This window comes from Ursus americanus, chromosome 6, assembly GCF_024610735.1.
Source record: "Ursus americanus isolate L20-20 chromosome 6, mUrsAme1.1.p, whole genome shotgun sequence".
Taxonomy (NCBI): domain Eukaryota; kingdom Metazoa; phylum Chordata; class Mammalia; order Carnivora; family Ursidae; genus Ursus; species Ursus americanus.
Window position 1 is genome coordinate 81,353,314 of NC_142132.1, and position 17,294 is coordinate 81,370,607.

The window sequence follows — 17,294 nt, forward strand, 5'->3', positions numbered from 1 at the left end:
TGTCAAGCCCTGGACACTTGTTTTTCGGGAGGTTTCTGATCACTGCTTCAATCTCTTCATAATTAATCGGTCTGTTTAAATAATCAGTTTCTTCCTGTTTCAGTCTTGGTAGTTTATAGGTTTCCAGGAAGGCATCCATTTCTTCCAGGTTATTTAATTTATTGGCATAAAGCTGTTGATAATAGTTTCTAATGATTGTTTCTTTTTCCTTGGTGTTGGTTGTGATCTCTCCCCTTTCATTCATAATTTTATTAATTTTGGTCCTCTCTCTATTCTTTTGAATAAGTCTGCCAGTGGCTTATTGATCTCATTTATTCTTTCAAAGAATCAGCTTCTAGTTCTGTTGATCTGCTCTACTGTGCCCCTGGTTGCTAATTCATCGATCTCTGCTCTAATCTTGATTAACTGCCTTCTCGTGCATGGGTTAGACCTGTTTTTCTGTTCCATCTCCAGCTTAGACAGTCTCTTCAATAAATGGTGCTGGGAAAATTGCACAGCTACATGCAAATGAATGAAACTTGACCACTCTCTCACACCATACACAAAGATAAACTCCAAATGGATGAAAGACCTCTATGTGAGACAGGAATCCAACAAAATCCTAGAGAAGAGCATAGGCAGCAAACTCTATGACATCAGCCAAGGCAACCTTTTTCATGACACATCTCCAAAGGCAAGAGAAACAAAAGATAAAATGAACTTGTGGGACTTCATCAAGATAAAAAGCTTCTGCACAGCCAAGGAAACAGTCAAAAAAACTAAGAGGCAGCCCACGGAATGGGAGAATATATTTGCAAATGACACTACAGTTAAAAGACTAGTATCCAAGATATACAAAGAACTTCTCAAACTCAATACACGAGAAACAAATAATCAAATCAAAAAATGGGCAGAAGATATGAACAGACACTTTTCCAATGAAGACATACAAATGGCTAACAGACACATGAAAAAATGTTCAAAATCATTAGCCATCAGGGAAATTCAAATCAAAACCACACTGAGATACCACCTTACGCCAGTTAGAATGGCAAAAATTGACAAGGCAAGAAACAACAATTGTTGAAGAGGATGTGGAGAAAGGGGATCCCTCCTACATTGTTGGTGGGAATGCAAGTTGGTACAGCCACTCCGGAAAACAGTGTGGAGGTCCCTTAAAAAGTTAAAAATTGAGCTACCCTATGATCCAGCCATTGCACTACTGGGTATTTACCCCAAGGAGACAGACGTAGTGAAGAGAAGGGCCATATGCACCCCAATGTTCATAGCAGCATTGTCCACAATAGCTAAATTGTGGAAGGAACCGAGATGCCCTTCAACCGATGACTGGATTAAGAAGATGTGCTCCATATGTACAATGGAATATTACTCAGCCATCAGAAGAACTATTACCCAACATTTGCAGCAACATGGATGGGACTGGAGGAGATTATGCTAAGTGAAATAAGTCAAGCAGAGAAAGACAATTATCACATGGTTTCACATAAGAACTAGGAAGATCGGTAGGAGAAGGAAGGGAGGAATGAAGGGGGGTTAAACAGAAGGGGGAATGAACCATGAGAAACTATAGACTCTGGGAAAAAAAACTGAGGGCTTCCGAGGGGAGGTGGATCAGGGATTGGGATAGATCAGTGATGGGTATTAAGGAGGGCATGTATTGCATGGTGCACTGGGTGTTATATGGAAATAATGAATAATGGAACATTACATCAAAAACTAAGGATATACTCTATGGTGACTAACATAACATAATAAAAAATTTTATAAAAATAAATAAATAAAAAATAAAAATACACCTCAAAAATATTCTGAATAAACTGGTAAGAAACATAAACTTACAACAAAAAAAACCTTTAAATATATAAGGGAAAAAAATGGTCATCAACTAAACCAACAAAGTGTGCAATTGCAGATAAGGAAAGTTTGTATATAATGAATATAATGACGATTCTTATTTGTTAAAATAAACTATAAAACTTAAAATCAGAATTATGATGAAAGAATAAAAATCTATTAATGTGATTTGATTAAAAACAAATAGACTTTTAAATTAAAACTATAACAATTGATTTTAAAAAAATCAAACAGGGGTGCCTAGGTGGCTCAGTTGGTTAAGCATGAGACTCTTGGTTTTGGTTCAAGGCATGATTTCCAGTCCAGAGATGAGTCCCTCATCAGGATCCACGCTTAACAGGGAGTCTCTTTCCCCTCTCCCTCTGCCCCTTTCTCCTGCTCAGGTGCATTTTTTCTCTCTCTAAAATAAATGAATAAATTAAAAAAAAAAAAAAGGTCAATCAGTGGGTGGGGTAAGCCAAAGATAAGGCACAGCTGGGAAGAGGGTGAACAGGAGGACACATCTGAAAATTAAAAAACCCAAGATAAGCAACATGGAGACAGGTGCTGGGAAATGTGAACGAGAGGAAAATTAGAATAGAGAAGAGAGCAAGAAATGTTTTAATACAAGGTCCGATTTTTTTAATATATAAAAGATGTACAACAGCCAAAAGAAGAGGATAGAAAGGACTGAAGAGATGAGATTTTCAAAATATAAAACAACTGATAGTGTTCTGGGATTGATGGATGACACAGGTCCTTCATTTCAGAAGCCCCATGATTCCCAAACAGGAATAACAAACAGAACTCTGTACCCAGACACATAACACCGAAATGCAGAAGATACTCTAATTAAAGAGAAGATTTTAAAACTCGCCAGAAAGTAGGGCCATACCACCTGCAAAAGAAGGGCAATTAGCGTGATGATGTGTTTCTTAGCAATAATGATGCAGCCAAGAGACAGTGGAATGATAACTTCGAATTAGAATCCTATACCCAGGGGCATGATCTTTTAGGAAGACAGACTTTTACAAAAGAGTGTATTATTAAAATATCCTCAGGGCGTCTGGGGGGCTCAGTCAGTTAAGCGTGGGACTCCTGATTTCAGCTCAGGTCATGATCTCAGGGGGTGAGATGGAGCCCCACATTCAGCTCCCTGTTGTGCTGGGTGTGGAGCCTGCCCAAGATTCCCCCCCCCCTACACACATGTGCGTGCTCTCCTTCAAGCTCTTAAAAAGAAAAAAGTGGAGAAATGTTATAAAAGAAGGGAGGGATGGAAGGAGAGTGGAGCATTAATGAAACATTATACTTTGCATAAACCTAAGAAAAAAAGTGATAGCTTCAGGTTTCTATGAATCAGTTTGTTAAGATCCATGGAACTACATTAATGAAGTTTATAAAACATTAAAATTTAAGAATTTTAATTGCATTTTTTCATGTATAAAAGCTACAGAAAGTTCTAATGCACAGCATAGTTTTTAAGCCTACAAAAAAGGAGATGAAGATTTATCAAGTATAAGTAAGAACGAGAAAGCCAAGACTTAGAAAGGTGGTCTATGTGGATTACATCATTTAAAATAGAAATAAGATGGCATGACTATTATAGGTATTACTGCAAAAAGAAGGTAAATGTGAACTTTTTCTCCATAGAAGTTTTATATAATGTAAAATTCTACAGAATAGCAATATACAAACAAAACATTTAAAAAAGAATTAATGGGTGGTATGAACACAACATAGACTAAAGAAAGACTTGATATTTATCTAATTCACCGGGATATAAAATTGTTTTACATTGGATTCTAAAGTGTAAATAGCTTCAGATAATAAACACCTATGAAAATGTGAAATATAATTATTAATAGAAGCCAAATCACCTGTAAGCACACTCTAGAAAACAGAAGAAAGTGAATACTAGCAGTCATAGTTGATACCATAGAAAAATTATGAAGAAATGGAAGTAAAATAATGAACAGAACAAAACGGAATGTAATAAATAAAGTCAAATATACTTCATGTATCACAAGTGCTGGCTACTATAAAAATAAATAATTTTTTATTATTCCTTCTCTTTAATTCAGCCAGCCCCTGATGACTTGCCAAATTAAGGATTTTTTTTACAAAATCAAGCAAAATAGCGAAGTACATTAAAAATAGGAAGAACTAAAATACTTATCTTTCATATGTCAATCATAGAATCTAAGTGGTGAAGATTTTTTATATTGATAAGTATAAATATAATATATATAAAACTGAAAAGCCTAAATACACACCTTTACTTATATTGATGTCATCCTGCCCTACATATACAGATTTGTTGCAAATGCTGAAAGAATAATTTTAAGTGATTTCCATAAAAAAAATCAACTGATTCTAACAATAAAAAATTTTTTTAAAGATTTTATTTATTTATTTGACAGAGAGAGAGACAGCCAGTGAGAGAGGGAACACAAGCAGGGGGAATGGGAAAGGGAGAAGCAGGCTCCCAGTGGAGCAGGGAGCCCGATGCGGGGCTTGATCCCAGGACCTCGGGATCACGCCCTGAGCCGAAGGCAGACGCTTAACGACTGAGCCACCCAGGCACCCCATGACAATAAAAATTAAACGGGATACCAGATATTAATAAAACATGAAGTCTAGCAATCAGTTACAAAAAGAAAAAGATCTCAACAAAATTACAAAATATATAGTAATACTAAAACAAGAATTGTTTAGAATTTCTAGAGAAACAATGACCAAATTTTGCTGAGGAATATGATAATTTAGTACATGCAAAATGATTTAACTCACCTGGGATTTGATCAAATTTGGATCAAACTAGCAAGATTCTCTTTTTCTTTAAAAAATAATTCTCATATCAATGTGGACAAATAAAGAAGACAGAATAGCCAAGAAAATTTTTGAAACATTTTAAAATATTTTTTTGAAAAATTCTAATGTAAAATTGACCTCCCAGATATTAAGTCATATTAATAGAAAGAGCAAAATACATGGGTGCCAAATAAATTTCAAGTAGAGAGGTTTGAAGCAGATTTTCAAAATGTACAATTCTGATCTGTAATAAAGGAGCATCTCGAATCAATGCCAAGATTGTATTATTGCTTTTATCAACTTGGGAAAATTGACTAAGTCATTTAATAGTTCAATTCCTCTTATATCATTTACTCAAATAAATACTGGAGAGACCAAATATTTAAATGCAAAGAGAGAAACCGTAGGGGCGTCTGGGTGGCTCAGTCATTAAGCGTCTGCCTTCGGCTCAGGGCGTGATCCCAGCATTCTGAGATCGAGCCCCGCATCAGGCTCCCTGCTCCGCTGGCAGCCTGCTTCTTCCTCTCCCACTCCCCCTGTTTGTGTTCCTTCTCTCGCTGGCTGTCTCCCTCTCTGCCAAATCAATCAATAAATAAAATCTCAAAAAAAAAAAAGAGAGAGAAACTGTAAACATAATTGAGGGAAATGTCAGTGCGGTGGGGAAGGATTTTGAAGCATGAACTCAAAGAGAAAACACTAAAAATATATGGATTAATCTTCAGTAAGTGAAACCTTCTAATTCACACAAATTCAAATACATGTTAAAAATTTAGAAAAAATTTAAAACATCTGTATCATAAACTGAAACTGATGTATTCCTTCAAGAAGTCTTACACACAGAAATAAAGTAAACCCAAAATAAAAAAAAGTTAGGGTGTAAATGATTCTTAATTATATGGTGATGTCCAATTTGAAAGTAATCAAAAGCATAAATTAAAAATTTTAATGGATTTTTAGCAGAAATGAAAAATATTTGTAATTATCTGTATTGATGAGAGAATATATAAAACTCCCTCAACTGTATATTTGCATATATATATATATATATATATATATATATATATATACATATAAACAACATATATACATATATATTATTGAGGCAATTATAATGGTGTAAGTCTGGGCAATTTGCTACTAAAAGTCAAGACACTTGGATAACATGCTATTTGACATTTGATTAGCTCTCTTACTTAGTAAATATAACTAGCCACAGTTCTATTGTCCATAACATGAGAATAAGGATAATAATTTCTGTGTATATGTGTTGTATTTATTGACATAGAAAGAAATTAACTTGTTATAAAATGAGAGAAATTACCTAATTGTTATATATCCAGGTTTCCGATTATGCACCTTAATAAATAAAGAAAATGGGTGGCATATAAACAAAAGTTATTCCCCAATGATTGTATTATGTGATTTTTTTTACTAGAATGAACTCGTATTAATTGTGTAATTAAGTATAAAATATAAATGAACCCAAAAATTGAGGACTATAAAAGCAGAAATTACATTCCCTTGCCCTTAATTGAGTGTAATCAAATGGTAGAGCCTTTTCCTAACCAACTTTATTAACACTTTCCTTACTGTGTTGTAAGTTATACCAAGAGATTTCTCCAGGCCGTTTTTATGGATCTAGCTTCTAGCAGTCAGGTATGGTGATGTCCCAGCTTTTGTCTTTATACCTGTGTGTTACTCTATTGGAGCTCCGATGTTTCCCACAGCTCCTTGGCTTTAACTGTGATACAAACTCCAGTCTGCCATCTTCCAGAGAGGGTGTGATTTTCTCTATTAATTTATTCCCCCTTTGCTACCTTCTTACCATATTTTCACATTCCTCTGAACTCTTGAGCATTCTCTATTCTTATACTAATAGACTTTGTGCTAGCCTTCTTTTTCAACTCTTCCATTAACAAACCAAACAACAAGCTCACATTAAAGGATTTAGATGTGTTTCACCAGCTGAATTATTAAGTGATAAAGGTGTTCAGACAGATAAAAAGAATTTTGGTGATCATGACTTCAGTGTTTTAGCTGAGCCTTTTAAAATATCACGTCGCCTTGGTAAAAAATAACACGTTGCATGTTCAAAGTAGTTGTAATAAACGTCTAAAGCAGCAGGTTGTAATTCTATCCACATTATATGCAGAAGAAGAAGGAAAAAAGGGTTATAAATGAAGGGTCAAGTTCAGTGGCTTCTGCAGCTGTTACTTGCTGTTTATTAAATTTGTTTAACAAGCAATCAAGCAAGATGCTGTGCAACTGTAGTGAGACTTCTCCATTGGTTTCAATACAACATACAGTTATTTAAAGTTTTTGTTGTATACATACATGTATCTTAACATTTGACTTTCAACTATGTAAAACATTTGTCAGTGGCCATCTAATAAAACTCAGAGTAGTAATATTTGAATTTTTTAATGAAGTTTCCTGTGGTTGGTTGGTGACATTTTTCCTCAATTATTTTTAGTTGGCGAAATATATTTAAATATATTATATAATGGCCTAGTGTCTGGGGTTGTTTTAATAACAATCTGTGAATAACATTTTAAATACAAAGTGTTGTTGCTTGAAAATCGGAATGGCAAGATCGGATCTAGGATTTTTTTCAGCTAGAGAAGAAAAATGTGATAATGAAATCAGAGGATAGCAACAAAAGGGACTCGATTTTTTAACTACGTTGGGCAAATTCTTTTCTGGTTCCCACTAATAAAATAGAAGTTGCAGCCCGAACTATTATCAGAATGCTTGCTGAGATTTTTCATTTTTAATGAACAGAAGTTGGTCGAAGCCCCATTTCCAGCTTGCTGCTCTTACTTCTTTATAGATGCCTGCCCACGTTCCTGGGTTTGGGTCTCAAAGGGCGATGCTAGATTTACTTCTAAAAGAAAATGTTATCAGCTATCCCATGCTTCTGAGCAACACTAGCATAACGCATAGAACCCTGACACCATTTCTTCAGTGTGGCTAGTCAGTGTACAAGGCAATGACTTTAAAAAACCCACAAGTCCTTAATTACCTGACTGTGAGCATTTAACAAGAGGCAGCCATCATGTTTGAACTTCAAGACCATTGATTATTAGTGTTTTCTGTTTTTCCCAGTTAATTTTAATGGAAATATTTTTGGAAGATGCAAGTAATTTTATGAAAAAAATCTCTTTTTGGAATAATTTAATACTGAAGACAAAATTGGATTTGTCCATTGGATTTCATGTTGAGTTATTTCAGGAACAATATACAGATTATCCAGCAGTTTTAAAATAAATTTTTTTTTCTTAAATAGTTTTTATTTCAAGACTCTTACTTATAAACTTAAATTTTATCTTACTAATGGATATTTAGGATGTGATTGCTAACTTAAAAATATAACTGCTTTTTGTCTTCAACTAGAGCTTGTCTAATTTTTTTTAAAGATTTTATTCATTTATTTCAGAGAGAGAGAACCCGAGTTGGGGGAGGGCAGAGGAAGAGGGAGAAGCAGACTGCTGTCTTGGGGCTCAATCCCAGGACTCTGGGATCACAACCTGAGCCAAAGGCAGACACTTAACTGACTGAGCCACCCAGGCACCCCTAGAGCTTGTCTAAATTAAATAAATGCTGAAAAGATCTTCAAATTGAGATAATAGATGATACTCTAATAGAAATGACAGCAGTAATTTCTAATTACCTATATTTGATGTCAACCAAATGTTACCTGTGCCTATTACCAGATATCAATAATCTACACATAATACAAACATCTCTTCCTATTTTCTATATATTTGAACAATGTCTAGTGAGTTCTCAAACTATGAAAAGAGAAAAATCTATGTTTTAGGCTCAATATTGTATATCACACTGTAATTCAGAAAATGTATCATCAACTTCTTTTTTGTCTGACCTGGATCTTGAAAGGTAAACCACACAGAAGAGACTCTAGTTTTAAAAATTATGTTTATTATATAATCTCATTATCTGAAAGAAAAACATCATTCTTTTTTCCTGCCAATATTGCTCAAATTTTCTATCATCAGTGCACGTATAAAATAGCATACATATTTTTTTTTCAAATTTGTAGTTTCCTTTTTTTTTTGTATTTTTATTCTCAACAAATTACACCTAGTCAGCTTAGCTTGTTTAGACAGATTTTCATACTTCTTATTTATATGTTGCACATTATTACTCAGTGATTTTATGACTTTGGAGCAATGAGTCACAGGCACAATCCCACCCTTTCAAAGACAAACACCCTCGCGACATTGAAATAATAAAAATGACAAGAGTATCAATCGTGATGATGGTATCTAACTGTCATTGTGAAAAAAATCCACAAAGTCTTTAGTTACCTAAAATGAGCTGCATTTTTAAGAGCTTATTTATCATGAGTTTTTTATACTCCAAGAAATGGGCAATTTGAACTTTTGAAAATCTTTTAATCCTCATAGCAATGACATGACGAAGATACTAATATTATCAATCTTCAATCTTTTCTGCTCTGGATGCTGAAGATCACTTCACTGAGCAACACTTTTTTGGGGGGGAGGGGGTAGAGCAGGGACAGGGAGAGAGGAGGAGAGAGAATCTCAAGAAGACTCCATGCTGTGTGTAGGGCCCAACTCGGGGCTTGATCTCACAACCCTGAGATCATGCCCTGAACCGAAATCAAAAGTCAGATGCTTAACTGACTGAGCCACCCAGGCGCCCCAAGCAAACCTTGATAAGTCAGGAAAGACCTTAGGTCAGTAAATCAAGTAACTATTTCCTGTCCCTATGTACCCGGGCTGATTTACATTGCATTCTCACTCCCCTTCCAACTTTGTCTTTCTCATTCTTCTCCCCTACTCTTTACCTTTCTTGCAGTACAGTAAGTCTGAGCCACTATGCCCTTCAGAAATACAAAAGTAGCAAAATTAACACCAAAGTCAATTTGACTTCTCTAGTGTGTCATATACCTGCCTTTTATTTTCTCCAAAGTAAGTTTTCTTATCATTTAATGTCAGGGAATATCAAGTTTGGTTTTGCATTGTAAAAGAGTCTTATACACCTCTGTCTTCTCTTAGCATTGCTGTCTTTGTTTTTTATGACCAGCAAATTTAAATTGCAGGCCAGATTGTACCATGCATTACCTGTAGCCCAGTTACTCATTTGAGTATTGTTTCAACTTATATTTAGCAACACCTAACACTTTCTAACCACAGGGCTGGTCTCTGGTCACTGGAGATGCAATGGCGCAAAGACCAAAAACATCGTCCCCTCCATGAGCCTTATCAATTTTGTTCAAATCATCCTATCAACTGAGATAAATAGTGAGAAAGGAACATCTAACAAAGCAAATTAAAAGACTCAGGGGACTCAGAGAAGGTGGCTCTGAAGAAGCTGTTTTTGAGTCGAGGTCTGGTGAAGGGACTGAGGAGATACCCAGGCAGTGGGGGAAAGTCCTGGCCCTTTCTATACATGTAGCCTGTCTTCTAACTGTATTTATCAGACCTTTCTGATCTTCCAGGTTGGAAGTTAGTTCTTTATAGCTAGCATGAATATATGTGAAGCATACCAACAACTCTGTTCATTCTCTCCTCCCAAACTGCAGCTCTAAAATTCTAACTACTCAGTTCATAGGTTAGGCACACACACTTGCATACATGCGTGCACATGCCTGAATAAAATAGGGGAGATGCTTCTGAGGGAGGAGTGAAGGGTTAACTGAGTTGTCAGGTTATGATGCAAAACAAGCTATGACTTCCTAACTGTGCTCTGAATTTTATTGCTTTAAATTAAGGTGAGTGGCTATTTCAGGGAGAGATGTCAGATTATTTTATTGAATAATCTCCCCTCCCCCCCCAGAGAAATAGATAAGACAGGTTTCTTATTAGCTATCCATTTTAAATTACAAGGTAAATTTGTCATTTATCACTCATGCTCAAGATCTGCATCTTTGCTGATTCAATTAATCGTAGATTTCAGCATGTTCTCTCTCTTATATTCTACACTTTTATTTTTGAAACATCAAATTGCCATCAGTTTTCATCATGACAAAATCATTTTGGGGAAATAGGTTTGTGAGCATGAAAGCAAAAAAAGGAGTTATACTTTCCATCTCTTAATCTACATTTCAATACTTTGGAAATGTAAAAAGGGAACAGCAAAAGGACATGGTCTTCCCCAACCCCGCATATCACAACCTCTCGGTAAACAAAGCTTGTCAACGTGAGTGGCTGAGTGGATGGGCTGACAGCATTTATATAAGTGCTTTTAGGAATGAGTGGGCAAACCCATTTTAAACTGGGACTAGAGCCAATACACATCTCTCTCTCTGTTTTTTGCTCTTAAAATGTTTGACAAGTGAAATACTGTAATGTCATGAGAGAGATGATTCTTGTCATATTTCCAAGGTGGTTGAGTTGAGGAAGCATTGTTGGATTTTTTTAATTCTATCAAGATCCCACTCTGAAGTGAAGACCCAACTTCCAACTTTTTCTCTATGCTTTTCTGTTTTGTTGTCATTGGCTTTTGTTTTTACGATGGGCAAAACAGCCCTGTCAGATTTAATAATTTTGGAAAAAATATTTTAAGGTAGCCATACCAAACAGTTCATGTATCACCTTGACTCGATAACATGCAGGGACACACACACACACACACACACACACACACACACACACAAAGAAAGGTATGTTATATTTTGTTATATTTTATATTTTGTATCACAAAAAAGATGAGTTTTAAAATAAAGAAAACCAGATGAGGGGCACCTTGGTTCAGTTGGTTAAGCATCCGCCTTTTGCTCAGGTCATGATCTCAGGGTCCTTGCATTGAGCCGTTCATGGGGTTCATGCTCAGCAGGGAGCCAGCTTCTTCCTCTCCCTCTGCCCCTCCTCCCTGCTAGTGCACTCTCCCTCTCTCAAATAAATAAATAAAATCTTTAAAAAAGAATAGCAGGTGATTCATGGAGAGAAACAGAGAAATTTGGTGTGAAGAATATGGTTTTTGACAATGGGCAGATTTGGGTTCAAATATTTTCTCTGCCACTTAGGAGCTGCATGACTTATAAGCAATTTTAAAAATGTCCTTGAGATCTCAGCTCCTCATGTTTAAATAAGAATAATGTCAACTTCTACATGCTCAATGATAGAGAAGACTAAGTGAGTTTACATCTAAAAATTACATGCTATGGTATATGGTATTTGCTTTAAATGCTATCTTTTTTGCTGCTGTTACTTCTCCTTCTTCTCCTTCTCCTCCTCCTCCTTCTCCTTTCTCTGCCACGACCTCCTTCTCCTCCTCCCCTTCCTCTTCCTCTTCTTCTTTTTCTCCTTCTCCTTCTCCTCTTCGTGGTCGTGGTTGTCCTCCTCCTCCTCCTCCGCCTCCTCCTTCTTCTTTCAACATCGTCAGGAAGTGACACCAGATATAAGGTATGGCTGTTACCTCTAGTGGCCGAGTGGTGACCAGCCTGTGATTTTCTGTTTCTGTCTGACAGCATCTTCCTGTCAGAATGAATTTCAGATCATCTGCAGGTTCATACATTAAAAGGAATGAAGCAAAATAGAGGAGATAAACCACAAAACAAAGAACAGATAAAAACCACCATGATAGAATCAAATAATGTGGTGAATAGTCGTGGCCAAATTTTTGTTGAGTAGAGTCAGCCCTTATCAGAAGAAAATATGTTACAACTTGTATTATTTTAACTAACATCTTCTCAATATAAAGTCTACTATTATGTAGGAAAGTATTCTAAAATGGTATTTCAATAAATGCCGAGTTCATTTTGAAAGCAGTTTGACTAATAGAAAAGTAGAAATTAAACTCTTGTTTCAATTGGAAAAATAAAACTTCTCCTTTTTATGCCTGTATCTCTTAAGGTCTGGTATATGATATGGAATAAAATATTTATTATGGGGTTGAGACCTTCTACAATTATGGGAGAAGTCAGCGAAATTAATTCTGAATGGGAGTGATTGGTAGGTCAGAGAAAAGTCACCAACCAGAGATGACAGAGGGACCTGGGGACAAAGTCTATGCAGGGCTGTGGGCTCTGCTTTTGCTAATGGGTAGCCTTGAAGTGGGAGGTGGACAGGTGAGGGCCTGGCTGTCCCATGTCATCAAGGTGAGCCAGCCAATCAGTAACAACGTGTGGGAGTTTTGTCTGCAGAAAATAAGTCCTTCTGCTTCCCTCCTGCCTTCCACATCTGCTAACTTCCGTGGTCAGTCCTAACCCAGAACCATATGAGGAAGGAAATGTGGGAAATGTAATCTCAGCTTGGCAAAATTGACACAGTAAAAGAAACCCAAAAAATGAAAACCAAAAAACCACATCAGTGCTTTAAAGATAAAGAAAGGAAATTCTGTTGATTTTATTCTAAAAAAATGGAAAAATAAAGTAAGAAAAGATACGTTAATCATAAGAGCTGTACTTAAGTAAATTTGAGACCCATTTTAGTTTCCTGTAAAAAAGCAAATACTAGTTATAGATACTAATTCTTGCTGGTCATTGGTGTTTCTCCTACACTGAACTCAAATCAGAAACTTCTTAAGACTTTCTGGTGGCTCAGTTCTATCAAATATAATCACTTCCACTCAGGCTCAGCGTGAAATTCAGAGATACTGTGAAATTAAAAGCATATAGGGCTAGAATCTCTGAGCTCCTCTTATGTGAGTAATACTAAGTATGTTTGTTGGTTTATGTTGCCTACTCTATAAAACAGAGCTATGGTGTCTTCGGAATCTTCAAATGCTCTGTCTTGAGTTTCACTGCAACTCACCACAGCTGAGCAGATGTAGTTATGACACCTTTGTCCCACTGTTCCCATTTCCTCCCTCGCCCCTCCACTGGGAGCTCTCTGTCCATTCTCACCATCTTACACGTCAGGTCATGTCTCTTCATGCCCAGCCAAACTACAAACTCTCCTGTGAAGAAGCAGGCTTTTATTATTTTCGTGTCTGACCTTCTTATGTATTATACTGTCAGGTGGAATATTCTCTCTTTTTCTCATTTTTAAAAGTAATCTCTACGCCCCATATGGGGCTGGAACTCACAGCCCCAAGATCAAGGGTTGCATGCTCTATTGACTGAGCCAGCCAGGTACCCCTGGAATGTTCTCTTAATAGAGATTTGTGAAAGGGTGAATGAATCAAACCAAAGCCTCTATGTGCATCTTTAACTTATGCTTAGTAAATACAGACATAGTTGCTTTCTTCTTTAATTTGTGCTTCCTTGATGCTCTGTAAATATTTCAAAATCTTTGGCCAGGGTTTGTCAAAATTATTGAGCTCTTCCAATAGTATCTATTTTTGAGCTTCTCTCAAAAAGCTTGGTGTCTTCAAATTATATTTTAAATTTCCAGTTTGATTTGCTATGACCCCATGTCGATACAGAATGAATGTTAGTTGACACACTTCAGTTTTTCTGTTCTTACTTACTTCAAATAGTAATGGTATGCAACTAAAGAATTGATTTTCTAGGAGAGTATTACATTTTTAACAATTAACTGCACTCATTCTGTTTACAAATGTTCCTTAATACTTACTGTTGTCATCCTATTATAATTCTTTCCTAGAAATAAATATATAGAACGTTTTGTCAGGTTTTGCTCAAATTTGTTATTAGTTTATTAGTTAAATTCACCATCGAGGAAGATGATTTAAGAATTTCTTTCAATTGGGGCGCCTGGGTGGCTCAATCAGTTAAACGTTTACCTTCGGCTCAGGTCATGATCCCAGGGTCTTCAGACCAAGACCTAAGTGGGGGGGGGGGTCCTGCTCAGCGGGGAGTCTGCTTCTCCCTCTCCCTCTGGACCCCCCTCGCCAGCTCATGCTCTCTCTCTCTCAAATAAATAAGCAAAATCTTAAAAAAAATTTCTTTCAATTATAAAAAATATCAAATTTAAAAATATTATATTAAGTAATCCTTAAATTCGAGCAGTTAATAATATTATTCCTTTGGTTATAAAAATCCTTCAAATGCTAATTTCATTCTTTTGTTTACTTATGTAACTTATTCAGCATTCCTGTATGTTCTCTAGACTAATCTAAATTTCAAGAAGGCTGAAAAGGTTAACATTATAAACCTGATGAAGCCAAGTAAGTTTTTTTTTTTCCTCAACAGAAACTATGTTTGCGATAGGAAATTGTAATGGCTTTTTAAAAAATTTTTTTTTATTTTAATGTTTTTTTATTATATTATATTAGTCACCATAAAGTGCATCCCTGGTTTCTGATGTAAAGTTTGATGATTCATTAGTTGCGTATAACACCCAGTGCACCATGCAATACGTGCCCTCCTTACTACCATCACCAGTCTATCCCATTCCCCCACCCCCCGCCCCTCTGAAGCCCTCAGTTTGTTTCTCATAGTCCATAGTCTCTCATGCTTCGTTCCCCCTTCTGATTACCCCCCTTTCTTTATCCCTTTCTTCCCCTACCAATCTTCCTAGTTCTTATGTACCATAGATGAGAGAAATCATGTGATAATTGTCTTTCTCTGCTTGACTTATTTCACTTAGCATTATCTCCTCCAGTGCTGTCCATGTTGCAGCAAAAGTTGAGAACTCGTTCTTTCTGATAGCTGAGTAATATTCCATTGTATATATGGACCACATCTTCTTAATCCAGTCATCTGTTGAAGGGCATCTCGGTTCCTTCCAAGATTTGCTATTGTGGACAATGCTGCTATGAACATTGGGGTGCATATGGCCCTTCTCTTCACTACGTCTGTATCTTTGGAGTAAATACCCAGTAGTGCAATGGCTGGGTCATAGGGTAACTCAATTTTTAACTTTTTAAGGGACCTCCACACTGTTTTCCAGAGTGGCTGTACCAACTTGCATTCCCACCAACAATGTAGGAGGGATCCCCTTTCTCCACATCCTCTCCAACAATTGTTGTTTCTTGCCTTGTCTATTTTTGCCATTCTAAATGGTGTAAGGTGGTATCTTAGTGTGGTTTTGATTTGAATTTCCCTGATGGCTAATGATTTTGAACATTTTTTCATGTGTCTGTTAGTCATTTGTATGTCTTCATTGGAAAAGTGTCTGTTCATATCTTCTGCCCATTTTTTGATTTATTTATTTGTTTCTCGTGTATTGAGTTTGAGAAGTTCTTTGTAGATCTTGGATACCAGTCTTTTATCTGTAGCATCATTTGCAAATATATTCTCCCATTCCGTGGGCTGCCTCTTAGTTTTTTTGACTGTTTCCTTGGCTGTGCAGAAGCTTTTAATCTTGATGAAGTCCCATAAGTTCATTTTATCTTTTGTTTCTCTTGCCTTTGGGGATGTGTCATGAAAAAGGTTGCTTTGGCCGATGTCATAGAGGTTGCTGCCTATGTTCTCCTCTAGAATTTTGATGGATTCCTGTCTCACATCGAGGTCTTTCATCCATTTGGAGTTTATTTTTGTGTATGGTGTGAGAGAGTGGTCAAGTTTCATTCTTTGGCATGTAACTGTTCAATTTTCCCAGCACCATTTATTGAAAAGACTGTCTTTTTTCCACTGGATGTTTTTTCCTGCTTTATCAAAGATTAGTTGCCCAAAGAGCCGAGGGTCCATTTCTGGGTTCTCTATTCTGTTCCATTGGTCTATGTGTCTGTTTTTGTGCCAGTACCATGCTGTCTTTGTGATCACAGCTTTGTAGTACAGCTTGAAATCCGGCATTGTGATGCCCCCAGCTTTGTTTTTCCTTTTCAACAGTTCCTTGGAGATTTGGGGCCTTTTCTGGTTCCATACAAATTTAAGGACTATTTGTTCCAGTTCTTTGAAAAATGTCCTCGGTATTTTGATCGGGATAGCATTGAAAGTGTAGATTGCTCTGGGTAGCATGGACATTTTAACTATGTCAATTCTTCCGATCCATGAGCATGGAATATTTTTCCATCTTTTTGTGTCTTCCTCAATGTCTTTCAAGAGTGATTTATAGTTTCTAGAATATAGATACTTTACGTCTCTGGTTAAGTTAATTCCAAGGTAACGTATGGTTTTTGGTGCTATTGTAAATGGGATGGATTCCCTAATTTCTCTTTCTTCAGTGTCATTATTCGTGTATAGAAATGCAACTGATTTCTGAGTATTGATTTTGTATCCCACCACATTACTGAATTGCTCTATAACTTCCAATAGTTTGGGTGTGGATTCTTTTGGGTTTTCCATATAGAGTATCATGTCATCTGCGAAGAGAGACATTTTGACTTCTTCTTTGCCGATTTGGATACCTTTGATCCCTTTTTGTTGTCTGATTGCTGTTGCAAGGACTTCTAGTACTATGTTGAATAATAGTGGCGAGAGTGGGCATCCTTGTCGTGTTCCTGATCTTAAGGGAAAGGCTTCCAGCTTTTCCCCATTGAGAATAATATTTGCTGTAGGCTTTTCATAGATAGCTTTTATGAGATTGAGAAATGTACCCTCTATCTGCACACTCCGAAGGGTTTTAATCAGGAAACGATGCTGTATTTTGTCAAATGCTTTTGCGGCATCAATTGAGAGGATCATATGGTTCCTGAGTCTTTTCTTGTTTATATGATGTATCAGATCGATTTGCGAATGTTGAACCACCCTTGCATCCCAGCGATGAATGCCACTTGGTCATGATGGATAACCCTTTTAATGTACTGTTGGATTCTTTTAGCCAGAATCTTGTTGAGGATTTTGGCGTCCATATTCATTAGGGAAATTGGCCTGT